General features: G+C 50.6%; 10 non-coding genes across 10 annotated transcripts; all 10 read right to left on the reverse strand.

Moving 5' to 3' along the window:
- Positions 1–788: 788 nt before the first annotated feature.
- Positions 789–870, reverse strand: trnal-aag (transfer RNA leucine (anticodon AAG)). Its single transcript has one exon. It is a non-coding gene; the product is annotated as a tRNA-Leu (tRNA).
- A 1136-nt stretch (positions 871–2006) lies between these two features.
- trnal-aag (transfer RNA leucine (anticodon AAG)) lies at positions 2007–2088 on the reverse strand. Its single transcript has one exon. It is a non-coding gene; the product is annotated as a tRNA-Leu (tRNA).
- A 1052-nt stretch (positions 2089–3140) lies between these two features.
- trnal-aag (transfer RNA leucine (anticodon AAG)) lies at positions 3141–3222 on the reverse strand. Its single transcript has one exon. It is a non-coding gene; the product is annotated as a tRNA-Leu (tRNA).
- A 2090-nt stretch (positions 3223–5312) lies between these two features.
- On the reverse strand, positions 5313–5394 carry trnal-uag (transfer RNA leucine (anticodon UAG)). Its single transcript has one exon. It is a non-coding gene; the product is annotated as a tRNA-Leu (tRNA).
- Positions 5395–6445: 1051 nt separating this feature from the next.
- Positions 6446–6527, reverse strand: trnal-aag (transfer RNA leucine (anticodon AAG)). The gene has a single exon. It is a non-coding gene; the product is annotated as a tRNA-Leu (tRNA).
- A 1136-nt stretch (positions 6528–7663) lies between these two features.
- Positions 7664–7745, reverse strand: trnal-uag (transfer RNA leucine (anticodon UAG)). The gene has a single exon. It is a non-coding gene; the product is annotated as a tRNA-Leu (tRNA).
- A 1051-nt stretch (positions 7746–8796) lies between these two features.
- Positions 8797–8878, reverse strand: trnal-aag (transfer RNA leucine (anticodon AAG)). Its single transcript has one exon. It is a non-coding gene; the product is annotated as a tRNA-Leu (tRNA).
- A 1137-nt stretch (positions 8879–10015) lies between these two features.
- Positions 10016–10097, reverse strand: trnal-uag (transfer RNA leucine (anticodon UAG)). The gene has a single exon. It is a non-coding gene; the product is annotated as a tRNA-Leu (tRNA).
- Positions 10098–11148: 1051 nt separating this feature from the next.
- On the reverse strand, positions 11149–11230 carry trnal-aag (transfer RNA leucine (anticodon AAG)). The gene has a single exon. It is a non-coding gene; the product is annotated as a tRNA-Leu (tRNA).
- A 1136-nt stretch (positions 11231–12366) lies between these two features.
- On the reverse strand, positions 12367–12448 carry trnal-uag (transfer RNA leucine (anticodon UAG)). The gene has a single exon. It is a non-coding gene; the product is annotated as a tRNA-Leu (tRNA).
- Positions 12449–13489: the final 1041 nt, after the last annotated feature.

The following is a 13489-nucleotide window of genomic DNA, read 5'->3' on the forward strand; positions in this document are numbered from 1 at the left end:
CGCCTGCCGCTTCTATTTATACGCGTGACCACTTTGTGTTCATTCACCCGTCAAGAGCGAAATGGACGCGCATAAAAACAAAAGTTTGAAGCGAAATTTACGCACGTCAGGTGCGTCAGAGGCGAAAGTTTCAAAAAGTTTCGAACCCCGTTGGTAGCCATCTTTTTACAAGATGTCTGTTGTTGATCGCTCATTTATCGAGAGTGTCACTGCTCTGTATTTGCTCTGGAGAGCAGAACAGCGGTGTAGGGATCATCGTCGCTGTATTTGGGTTGCGCTTCGCCACAAGCTGATGCCTTGTAATTCGCCGCCGTAAAGGCATCCTTAATACAGGGTATGCAGTCCTACTTCTGGTGGCCCCCTTCCTGTGGAGTGGAGGTCCATCTATGATCAAGCACACCTGAATCCGCTAATCAAGGCTTTTGGGGCTTATGTGAAAACGATAGCCAGCTGTGTTGCATTTAAAATCAAAATGATCAGGCAGCTGTTATTTCACCCAAAACTTTCCATGAGTGACATTGGCTGTCTCCATTCTTGTAGACTACTCATTGTTTTTCATTAATATAATTTTCAAATTCGTTGAATTGTTTGTTTGTTTTTTATTGCACCTCTCCTATGATTGTAAATTATTGGTGTGCCTCTGTTGGAATGGAGCAGAGGCTGGGACAAGCTTCCAGCACTGACTTTGCTAAATGGCAAAGAATGCGAAAGCGGCTAAGTTTGGATGAGCATGCAGGGTCACTTCTCCAGTCGCTTCGCAGCCTCAGGAGCTTTCCAAAAGATTTCCCTGGCAGCGGTGGGATTCGAACCCACGCCCCCGAAGAGACTGGAGCCTTAATCCAGCGCCTTAGACCGCTCGGCCACGCTACCTTGTCATGGTGTGTTCCACGGGTCTTTACGACAGGTCAAACGACCTCCCTAATACTGACTCTGCGGAACGGCTGCAGTCTATTCCTGTTTGCGTAAAACAAGCCCGCTCCCAAGCGGGTTAGAGGGCCTCCCTGCCTTGGTTAAAATGGCTGCTGGCAGCAATGGGATTTGAACCAACGCCCCCGAGGAGTCTGGAGCCTAACTCAAACGCCTTAAACCACTCGGCCACGCTACCCTGGAATGTGCTACCCTGGAATGTTCACCTTCGTGGGCCCTTTTTTCCCCACCCCAAAGACAGAGAAAACGTCGGCCGCCGGACCTTCTTTGCAAAGCCTCTGGAGTGCGGGCAAAAAACGTTTTTTTTTTTTTTTTGTGTAGGCACAATAGCCTTCCGAAACTCTGTCTTGGCAGTAGTGGGACTCAAACTCACACCCCCGAAGATACTGGAGCCTTAAGCCAGAGCCTTAGACCACTCGGCCACACTACCCTGGCACATTCACCCTCGTGGTCCCTTTTTTTTTCTTGTCGCGCTTCGCTGCAAGCTGATGCCTTGTAATTCGCCGCCGTAAAGGCATCCTTTATACAGGGGTATGCAGTCCTACTCCTGGTGGCCCCCTTCCTGTAGAGTGGAGGTCAGCATCAAGCAGCTCCTGATTGGTTAACGCGGCGTGAATTGACACAGAAGTTCCGATTTTTCACCTCGGGTAGCAGACGCGAATTTTTGTCAGACGCGTGATTCACAAAAAAGCACAATTCGCGCTTAACGCACCTAACGCGCCAGACGCTCAATTCGCGCCATTCGCGCGAACTAGACGCGCGGATGAGGCGAATTCGCGTCTACCGCGCCGCGCCTCATTCGCGCCGCAAGAACTCCAGGCGCGTGTTAACGCGTTTTACCATTGACTTAACATTGAAATCACTCGGACCAGACGCATATTCCCGTTTGGTGTGAATGTAGCATTAGACCGCGCGGCCATGCTACCTCGTCGGGTTGCGCTCCAAGGGTCTCTTCCACAGGTGGAACGGCCTCCCTAATACTTACTCTGCAGAACTGCTGCAGTCTAATCCTGTTTGCGTGAAATAATCCCGATGCCAAGCGGGTTAGAGGACCTCCCTGCCTTGGTTAAAATGGCTGCTGGCAGCGATGGGATTCGAACCCACGCCCCCGAAGAGACTGGAGCCTTAATCCAGCGCCTTAGACCACTCGGCAACGCTACCCTGGGATTTGCGCTTTTGTGGGCCGTTTTCTGCCCTCTTCCCCCACCCCAAAGATAGAGAGAACGTCGGCCGCCGGACCTTCTTTGCAAAGCCTCTGGAATGCGGGCAAAGAACTTTTTTTTTTTTTTTGGGTATGCACAATAGCCTTCCAAAACTCTGTCTTGGCAGCAGTGGGATTCAAACCCACACCCCCGAAGAGACTGTAGCCTTAATCCAGCGCCTTATGCTACGTTCACACCAAACGCGAATACGCGTCTAAATTCGCGCCTGCCGCTTCTATTTATACGCGTGACCACTTTGTGTACATTCACCCGTCAAGAGCGAAATGGACGCGCATAAAAACAAAAGTTTGAAGCGAAATTTACGCACGTCAGGTGCGTCAGAGGCGAAAGTTTCAAAAAGTTTCGAACCCCGTTGGTAGCCATCTTTTTACAAGATGTCTGTTGTTGATCGCTCATTTATCGAGAGTGTCACTGCTCTGTATTTGCTCTGGAGAGCAGAACAGCGGTGTAGGGATCTTCGTCGCTGTATTTGGGTTGCGCTTCGCCACAAGCTGATGCCTTGTAATTCGCCGCCGTAAAGGCATCCTTAATACAGGGTATGCAGTCCTACTTCTGGTGGCCCCCTTCCTGTGGAGTGGAGGTCCATCTATGATCAAGCACACCTGAATCCGCTAATCAAGGCTTTTGGGGCTTATGTGAAAACGATAGCCAGCTGTGTTGCATTTAAAATCAAAATGATCAGGCAGCTGTTATTTCACCCAAAACTTTCCATGAGTGACATTGGCTGTCTCCATTCTTGTAGACTACTCATTGTTTTTCATTAATATAATTTTCAAATTCGTTGAATTGTTTGTTTGTTTTTTATTGCACCTCTCCTATGATTGTAAATTATTGGTGTGCCTCTGTTGGAATGGAGCAGAGGCTGGGACAAGCTTCCAGCACTGACTTTGCTAAATGGCAAAGAATGCGAAAGCGGCTAAGTTTGGATGAGCATGCAGCGTCACTTCTCCAGTCGCTTCGCAGCCTCAGGAGCTTTCCAAAAGATTTCCCTGGCAGCGGTGGGATTCGAACCCACGCCCCCGAAGAGACTGGAGCCTTAATCCAGCACCTTAGACCGCTCGGCCACGCTACCTTGTCATGGTGTGTTCCACGGGTCTTTACGACAGGTCAAACGACCTCCCTAATACTGACTCTGCGGAACGGCTGCAGTCTATTCCTGTTTGCGTAAAACAAGCCCGCTCCCAAGCGGGTTAGAGGGCCTCCCTGCCTTGGTTAAAATGGCTGCTGGCAGCAATGGGATTTGAACCAACGCCCCCGAGGAGTCTGGAGCCTAACTCAAACGCCTTAAACCACTCGGCCACGCTACCCTGGAATGTGCTACCCTGGAATGTTCACCTTCGTGGGCCCTTTTTTCCCCACCCCAAAGACAGAGAAAACGTCGGCCGCCGGACCTTCTTTGCAAAGCCTCTGGAGTGCGGGCAAAAAACGTTTTTTTTTTTTTTTGTGTAGGCACAATAGCCTTCCGAAACTCTGTCTTGGCAGTAGTGGGACTCAAACTCACACCCCCGAAGATACTGGAGCCTTAATCCAGAGCCTTAGACCACTCGGCCACGCTACCCTGGCACATTCACCCTCGTGGTCCCTTTTTTTTTCTTGTCTCGCTTCGCTGCAAGCTGATGCCTTGTAATTTCGCCGCCGTAAAGGCATCCTTTATACAGGGGTATGCAGTCCTACTCCTGGTGGCCCCCTTCCTGTAGAGTGGAGGTCAGCATCAAGCAGCTCCTGATTGGTTAACGCGGCGTGAATTGACACAGAAGTTCAGATTTTTCACCTCGGGTAGCAGACGTGAATTCTTGTCAGACGCGTGATTCACAAAAAAGCACAATTCGCGCTTAACGCACCTAACGCGAACTAGACGCGCGGATGAGGCGAATTCGCGTCTACCGCGCCGCGCCTCATTCGCGCCGCAAGAACTCCAGGCGCGTGTTAACGCGTTTTACCATTGACTTAACATTGAAATCACTCGGACCAGACGCATATTCCCGTTTGGTGTGAATGTAGCATTAGACCGCGCGGCCATGCTACCTCGTCGGGTTGCGCTCCAAGGGTCTCTTCCACAGGTGGAACGGCCTCCCTAATACTTACTCTGCAGAACTGCTGCAGTCTAATCCTGTTTGCGTGAAATAATCCCGATGCCAAGCGGGTTAGAGGACCTCCCTGCCTTGGTTAAAATGGCTGCTGGCAGCAATGGGATTTGAACCAACGCCCCCGAGGAGTCTGGAGCCTAACTCAAACGCCTTAAACCACTCGGCCACGCTACCCTGGAATGTGCTACCCTGGAATGTTCACCTTCGTGGGCCCTTTTTTCCCCACCCCAAAGACAGAGAAAACGTCGGCCGCCGGACCTTCTTTGCAAAGCCTCTGGAGTGCGGGCAAAAAACGTTTTTTTTTTTTTTTTGTGTAGGCACAATAGCCTTCCGAAACTCTGTCTTGGCAGTAGTGGGACTCAAACTCACACCCCCGAAGATACTGGAGCCTTAATCCAGAGCCTTAGACCACTCGGCCACACTACCCTGGCACATTCACCCTCGTGGTCCCTTTTTTTTTCTTGTCGCGCTTCGCTGCAAGCTGATGCCTTGTAATTCGCCGCCGTAAAGGCATCCTTTATACAGGGGTATGCAGTCCTACTCCTGGTGGCCCCCTTCCTGTAGAGTGGAGGTCAGCATCAAGCAGCTCCTGATTGGTTAACGCGGCGTGAATTGACACAGAAGTTCCGATTTTTCACCTCGGGTAGCAGACGCGAATTTTTGTCAGACGCGTGATTCACAAAAAAGCACAATTCGCGCTTAACGCACCTAACGCGCCAGACGCTCAATTCGCGCCATTCGCGCGAACTAGACGCGCGGATGAGGCGAATTTGCGTCTACCGCGCCGCGCCTCATTCGCGCCGCAAGAACTCCAGGCGCGTGTTAACGCGTTTTACCATTGACTTAACATTGAAAACACTCGGACCAGACGCATATTCCCGTTTGGTGTGAATGTAGCATTAGACCGCGCGGCCATGCTACCTCGTCGGGTTGCGCTCCAAGGGTCTCTTCCACAGGTGGAACGGCCTCCCTAATACTTACTCTGCAGAACTGCTGCAGTCTAATCCTGTTTGCGTGAAATAATCCCGATGCCAAGCGGGTTAGAGGACCTCCCTGCCTTGGTTAAAATGGCTGCTGGCAGCGATGGGATTCGAACCCACGCCCCCGAAGAGACTGGAGCCTAAATCCAGCGCCTTAGACCACTCGGCAACGCTACCCTGGGATTTGCGCTTTTGTGGGCCGTTTTCTGCCCTCTTCCCCCACCCCAAAGATAGAGAGAACGTCGGCCGCCGGACCTTCTTTGCAAAGCCTCTGGAATGCGGGCAAAGAACTTTTTTTTTTTTTTGGGTATGCACAATAGCCTTCCAAAACTCTGTCTTGGCAGCAGTGGGATTCAAACCCACACCCCCGAAGAGACTGTAGCCTTAATCCAGCGCCTTATGCTACGTTCACACCAAACGCGAATACGCGTCTAAATTCGCGCCTGCCGCTTCTATTTATACGCGTGACCACTTTGTGTTCATTCACCCGTCAAGAGCGAAATGGACGCGCATAAAAACAAAAGTTTGAAGCGAAATTTACGCACGTCAGGTGCGTCAGAGGCGAAAGTTTCAAAAAGTTTCGAACCCCGTTGGTAGCCATCTTTTTACAAGATGTCTGTTGTTGATCGCTCATTTATCGAGAGTGTCACTGCTCTGTATTTGCTCTGGAGAGCAGAACAGCGGTGTAGGGATCATCGTCGCTGTATTTGGGTTGCGCTTCGCCACAAGCTGATGCCTTGTAATTCGCCGCCGTAAAGGCATCCTTAATACAGGGTATGCAGTCCTACTTCTGGTGGCCCCCTTCCTGTGGAGTGGAGGTCCATCTATGATCAAGCACACCTGAATCCGCTAATCAAGGCTTTTGGGGCTTATGTGAAAACGATAGCCAGCTGTGTTGCATTTAAAATCAAAATGATCAGGCAGCTGTTATTTCACCCAAAACTTTCCATGAGTGACATTGGCTGTCTCCATTCTTGTAGACTACTCATTGTTTTTCATTAATATAATTTTCAAATTCGTTGAATTGTTTGTTTGTTTTTTATTGCACCTCTCCTATGATTGTAAATTATTGGTGTGCCTCTGTTGGAATGGAGCAGAGGCTGGGACAAGCTTCCAGCACTGACTTTGCTAAATGGCAAAGAATGCGAAAGCGGCTAAGTTTGGATGAGCATGCAGGGTCACTTCTCCAGTCGCTTCGCAGCCTCAGGAGCTTTCCAAAAGATTTCCCTGGCAGCGGTGGGATTCGAACCCACGCCCCCGAAGAGACTGGAGCCTTAATCCAGCGCCTTAGACCGCTCGGCCACGCTACCTTGTCATGGTGTGTTCCACGGGTCTTTACGACAGGTCAAACGACCTCCCTAATACTGACTCTGCGGAACGGCTGCAGTCTATTCCTGTTTGCGTAAAACAAGCCCGCTCCCAAGCGGGTTAGAGGGCCTCCCTGCCTTGGTTAAAATGGCTGCTGGCAGCAATGGGATTTGAACCAACGCCCCCGAGGAGTCTGGAGCCTAACTCAAACGCCTTAAACCACTCGGCCACGCTACCCTGGAATGTGCTACCCTGGAATGTTCACCTTCGTGGGCCCTTTTTTCCCCACCCCAAAGACAGAGAAAACGTCGGCCGCCGGACCTTCTTTGCAAAGCCTCTGGAGTGCGGGCAAAAAACGATTTTTTTTTTTTTTTGTGTAGGCACAATAGCCTTCCGAAACTCTGTCTTGGCAGTAGTGGGACTCAAACTCACACCCCCGAAGATACTGGAGCCTTAATCCAGAGCCTTAGACCACTCGGCCACACTACCCTGGCACATTCACCCTCGTGGTCCCTTTTTTTTTCTTGTCGCGCTTCGCTGCAAGCTGATGCCTTGTAATTCGCCGCCGTAAAGGCATCCTTTATACAGGGGTATGCAGTCCTACTCCTGGTGGCCCCCTTCCTGTAGAGTGGAGGTCAGCATCAAGCAGCTCCTGATTGGTTAACGCGGCGTGAATTGACACAGAAGTTCCGATTTTTCACCTCGGGTAGCAGACGCGAATTTTTGTCAGACGCGTGATTCACAAAAAAGCACAATTCGCGCTTAACGCACCTAACGCGCCAGACGCTCAATTCGCGCCATTCGCGCGAACTAGACGCGCGGATGAGGCGAATTCGCGTCTACCGCGCTGCGCCTCATTCGCGCCGCAAGAACTCCAGGCGCGTGTTAACGCGTTTTACCATTGACTTAACATTGAAAACACTCGGACCAGACGCATATTCCCGTTTGGTGTGAATGTAGCATTAGACCGCGCGGCCATGCTACCTCGTCGGGTTGCGCTCCAAGGGTCTCTTCCACAGGTGGAACGGCCTCCCTAATACTTACTCTGCAGAACTGCTGCAGTCTAATCCTGTTTGCGTGAAATAATCCCGATGCCAAGCGGGTTAGAGGACCTCCCTGCCTTGGTTAAAATGGCTGCTGGCAGCGATGGGATTCGAACCCACGCCCCCGAAGAGACTGGAGCCTAAATCCAGCGCCTTAGACCACTCGGCAACGCTACCCTGGGATTTGCGCTTTTGTGGGCCGTTTTCTGCCCTCTTCCCCCACCCCAAAGATAGAGAGAACGTCGGCCGCCGGACCTTCTTTGCAAAGCCTCTGGAATGCGGGCAAAGAACTTTTTTTTTTTTTTGGGTATGCACAATAGCCTTCCAAAACTCTGTCTTGGCAGCAGTGGGATTCAAACCCACACCCCCGAAGAGACTGTAGCCTTAATCCAGCGCCTTATGCTACGTTCACACCAAACGCGAATACGCGTCTAAATTCGCGCCTGCCGCTTCTATTTATACGCGTGACCACTTTGTGTTCATTCACCCGTCAAGAGCGAAATGGACGCGCATAAAAACAAAAGTTTGAAGCGAAATTTACGCACGTCAGGTGCGTCAGAGGCGAAAGTTTCAAAAAGTTTCGAACCCCGTTGGTAGCCATCTTTTTACAAGATGTCTGTTGTTGATCGCTCATTTATCGAGAGTGTCACTGCTCTGTATTTGCTCTGGAGAGCAGAACAGCGGTGTAGGGATCATCGTCGCTGTATTTGGGTTGCGCTTCGCCACAAGCTGATGCCTTGTAATTCGCCGCCGTAAAGGCATCCTTAATACAGGGTATGCAGTCCTACTTCTGGTGGCCCCCTTCCTGTGGAGTGGAGGTCCATCTATGATCAAGCACACCTGAATCCGCTAATCAAGGCTTTTGGGGCTTATGTGAAAACGATAGCCAGCTGTGTTGCATTTAAAATCAAAATGATCAGGCAGCTGTTATTTCACCCAAAACTTTCCATGAGTGACATTGGCTGTCTCCATTCTTGTAGACTACTCATTGTTTTTCATTAATATAATTTTCAAATTCGTTGAATTGTTTGTTTGTTTTTTATTGCACCTCTCCTATGATTGTAAATTATTGGTGTGCCTCTGTTGGAATGGAGCAGAGGCTGGGACAAGCTTCCAGCACTGACTTTGCTAAATGGCAAAGAATGCGAAAGCGGCTAAGTTTGGATGAGCATGCAGGGTCACTTCTCCAGTCGCTTCGCAGCCTCAGGAGCTTTCCAAAAGATTTCCCTGGCAGCGGTGGGATTCGAACCCATGCCCCCGAAGAGACTGGAGCCTTAATCCAGCGCCTTAGACCGCTCGGCCACGCTACCTTGTCATGGTGTGTTCCACGGGTCTTTACGACAGGTCAAACGACCTCCCTAATACTGACTCTGCGGAACGGCTGCAGTCTATTCCTGTTTGCGTAAAACAAGCCCGCTCCCAAGCGGGTTAGAGGGCCTCCCTGCCTTGGTTAAAATGGCTGCTGGCAGCAATGGGATTTGAACCAACGCCCCCGAGGAGTCTGGAGCCTAACTCAAACGCCTTAAACCACTCGGCCACGCTACCCTGGAATGTGCTACCCTGGAATGTTCACCTTCGTGGGCCCTTTTTTCCCCACCCCAAAGACAGAGAAAACGTCGGCCGCCGGACCTTCTTTGCAAAGCCTCTGGAGTGCGGGCAAAAAACGTTTTTTTTTTTTTTTTTGTGTAGGCACAATAGCCTTCCGAAACTCTGTCTTGGCAGTAGTGGGACTCAAACTCACACCCCCGAAGATACTGGAGCCTTAATCCAGAGCCTTAGACCACTCGGCCACACTACCCTGGCACATTCACCCTCGTGGTCCCTTTTTTTTTCTTGTCGCGCTTCGCTGCAAGCTGATGCCTTGTAATTCGCCGCCGTAAAGGCATCCTTTATACAGGGGTATGCAGTCCTACTCCTGGTGGCCCCCTTCCTGTAGAGTGGAGGTCAGCATCAAGCAGCTCCTGATTGGTTAACGCGGCGTGAATTGACACAGAAGTTCCGATTTTTCACCTCGGGTAGCAGACGCGAATTTTTGTCAGACGCGTGATTCACAAAAAAGCACAATTCGCGCTTAACGCACCTAACGCGCCAGACGCTCAATTCGCGCCATTCGCGCGAACTAGACGCGCGGATGAGGCGAATTCGCGTCTACCGCGCCGCGCCTCATTCGCGCCGCAAGAACTCCAGGCACGTGTTAACGTGTTTTACCATTGACTTAACATTGAAAACACTCGGACCAGACGCATATTCCCGTTTGGTGTGAATGTAGCATTAGACCGCGCGGCCATGCTACCTCGTCGGGTTGCGCTCCAAGGGTCTCTTCCACAGGTGGAACGGCCTCCCTAATACTTACTCTGCAGAACTGCTGCAGTCTAATCCTGTTTGCGTGAAATAATCCCGATGCCAAGCGGGTTAGAGGACCTCCCTGCCTTGGTTAAAATGGCTGCTGGCAGCGATGGGATTCGAACCCACGCCCCCGAAGAGACTGGAGCCTAAATCCAGCGCCTTAGACCACTCGGCAACGCTACCCTGGGATTTGCGCTTTTGTGGGCCGTTTTCTGCCCTCTTCCCCCACCCCAAAGATAGAGAGAACGTCGGCCGCCGGACCTTCTTTGCAAAGCCTCTGGAATGCGGGCAAAGAACTTTTTTTTTTTTTTGGGTATGCACAATAGCCTTCCAAAACTCTGTCTTGGCAGCAGTGGGATTCAAACCCACACCCCCGAAGAGACTGTAGCCTTAATCCAGCGCCTTATGCTACGTTCACACCAAACGCGAATACGCGTCTAAATTCGCGCCTGCCGCTTCTATTTATACGCGTGACCACTTTGTGTTCATTCACCCGTCAAGAGCGAAATGGACGCGCATAAAAACAAAAGTTTGAAGCGAAATTTACGCACGTCAGGTGCGTCAGAGGCGAAAGTTTCAAAAAGTTTCAAACCCCGTTGGTAGCCATCTTTTTACAAGATGTCTGTTGTTGATCGCTCATTTATCGAGAGTGTCACTGCTCTGTATTTGCTCTGGAGAGCAGAACAGCGGTGTAGGGATCATCGTCGCTGTATTTGGGTTGCGCTTCGCCACAAGCTGATGCCTTGTAATTCGCCGCCGTAAAGGCATCCTTAATACAGGGTATGCAGTCCTACTTCTGGTGGCCCCCTTCCTGTGGAGTGGAGGTCCATCTATGATCAAGCACACCTGAATCCGCTAATCAAGGCTTTTGGGGCTTATGTGAAAACGATAGCCAGCTGTGTTGCATTTAAAATCAAAATGATCAGGCAGCTGTTATTTCACCCAAAACTTTCCATGAGTGACATTGGCTGTCTCCATTCTTGTAGACTACTCATTGTTTTTCATTAATATAATTTTCAAATTCGTTGAATTGTTTGTTTGTTTTTTATTGCACCTCTCCTATGATTGTAAATTATTGGTGTGCCTCTGTTGGAATGGAGCAGAGGCTGGGACAAGCTTCCAGCACTGACTTTGCTAAATGGCAAAGAATGCGAAAGCGGCTAAGTTTGGATGAGCATGCAGCGTCACTTCTCCAGTCGCTTCGCAGCCTCAGGAGCTTTCCAAAAGATTTCCCTGGCAGCGGTGGGATTCGAACCCACGCCCCCGAAGAGACTGGAGCCTTAATCCAGCGCTTTAGACCGCTCGGCCACGCTACCTTGTCATGGTGTGTTCCACGGGTCTTTATGACAGGTCAAACGACCTCCCTAATACTGACTCTGCGGAACGGCTGCAGTCTATTCCTGTTTGCGTAAAACAAGCCCGCTCCCAAGCGGGTTAGAGGGCCTCCCTGCCTTGGTTAAAATGGCTGCTGGCAGCAATGGGATTTGAACCAACGCCCCCGAGGAGTCTGGAGCCTAACTCAAACGCCTTAAACCACTCGGCCACGCTACCCTGGAATGTGCTACCCTGGAATGTTCACCTTCGTGGGCCCTTTTTTCCCCACCCCAAAGACAGAGAAAACGTCGGCCGCCGGACCTTCTTTGCAAAGCCTCTGGAGTGCGGGCAAAAAACGATTTTTTTTTTTTTTTGTGTAGGCACAATAGCCTTCCGAAACTCTGTCTTGGCAGTAGTGGGACTCAAACTCACACCCCCGAAGATACTGGAGCCTTAATCCAGAGCCTTAGACCACTCGGCCACACTACCCTGGCACATTCACCCTCGTGGTCCCTTTTTTTTTCTTGTCGCGCTTCGCTGCAAGCTGATGCCTTGTAATTCGCCGCCGTAAAGGCATCCTTTATACAGGGGTATGCAGTCCTACTCCTGGTGGCCCCCTTCCTGTAGAGTGGAGGTCAGCATCAAGCAGCTCCTGATTGGTTAACGCGGCGTGAATTGACACAGAAGTTCCGATTTTTCACCTCGGGTAGCAGACGCGAATTTTTGTCAGACGCGTGATTCACAAAAAAGCACAATTCGCGCTTAACGCACCTAACGCGCCAGACGCTCAATTCGCGCCATTCGCGCGAACTAGACGCGCGGATGAGGCGAATTCGCGTCTACCGCGCTGCGCCTCATTCGCGCCGCAAGAACTCCAGGCGCGTGTTAACGCGTTTTACCATTGACTTAACATTGAAAACACTCGGACCAGACGCATATTCCCGTTTGGTGTGAATGTAGCATTAGACCGCGCGGCCATGCTACCTCGTCGGGTTGCGCTCCAAGGGTCTCTTCCACAGGTGGAACGGCCTCCCTAATACTTACTCTGCAGAACTGCTGCAGTCTAATCCTGTTTGCGTGAAATAATCCCGATGCCAAGCGGGTTAGAGGACCTCCCTGCCTTGGTTAAAATGGCTGCTGGCAGCGATGGGATTCGAACCCACGCCCCCGAAGAGACTGGAGCCTAAATCCAGCGCCTTAGACCACTCGGCAACGCTACCCTGGGATTTGCGCTTTTGTGGGCCGTTTTCTGCCCTCTTCCCCCACCCCAAAGATAGAGAGAACGTCGGCCGCCGGACCTTCTTTGCAAAGCCTCTGGAATGCGGGCAAAGAACTTTTTTTTTTTTTTTGGGTATGCACAATAGCCTTCCAAAACTCTGTCTTGGCAGCAGTGGGATTCAAACCCACACCCCCGAAGAGACTGTAGCCTTAATCCAGCGCCTTATGCTACGTTCACACCAAACGCGAATACGCGTCTAAATTCGCGCCTGCCGCTTCTATTTATACGCGTGACCACTTTGTGTTCATTCACCCGTCAAGAGCGAAATGGACGCGCATAAAAACAAAAGTTTGAAGCGAAATTTACGCACGTCAGGTGCGTCAGAGGCGAAAGTTTCAAAAAGTTTCGAACCCCGTTGGTAGCCATCTTTTTACAAGATGTCTGTTGTTGATCGCTCATTTATCGAGAGTGTCACTGCTCTGTATTTGCTCTGGAGAGCAGAACAGCGGTGTAGGGATCATCGTCGCTGTATTTGGGTTGCGCTTCGCCACAAGCTGATGCCTTGTAATTCGCCGCCGTAAAGGCATCCTTAATACAGGGTATGCAGTCCTACTTCTGGTGGCCCCCTTCCTGTGGAGTGGAGGTCCATCTATGATCAAGCACACCTGAATCCGCTAATCAAGGCTTTTGGGGCTTATGTGAAAACGATAGCCAGCTGTGTTGCATTTAAAATCAAAATGATCAGGCAGCTGTTATTTCACCCAAAACTTTCCATGAGTGACATTGGCTGTCTCCATTCTTGTAGACTACTCATTGTTTTTCATTAATATAATTTTCAAATTCGTTGAATTGTTTGTTTGTTTTTTATTGCACCTCTCCTATGATTGTAAATTATTGGTGTGCCTCTGTTGGAATGGAGCAGAGGCTGGGACAAGCTTCCAGCACTGACTTTGCTAAATGGCAAAGAATGCGAAAGCGGCTAAGTTTGGATGAGCATGCAGGGTCACTTCTCCAGTCGCTTCGCAGCCTCAGGAGCTTTCCA

This window comes from Garra rufa, chromosome 2, assembly GCF_049309525.1.
Source record: "Garra rufa chromosome 2, GarRuf1.0, whole genome shotgun sequence".
NCBI classification, from domain to species: domain Eukaryota; kingdom Metazoa; phylum Chordata; class Actinopteri; order Cypriniformes; family Cyprinidae; genus Garra; species Garra rufa.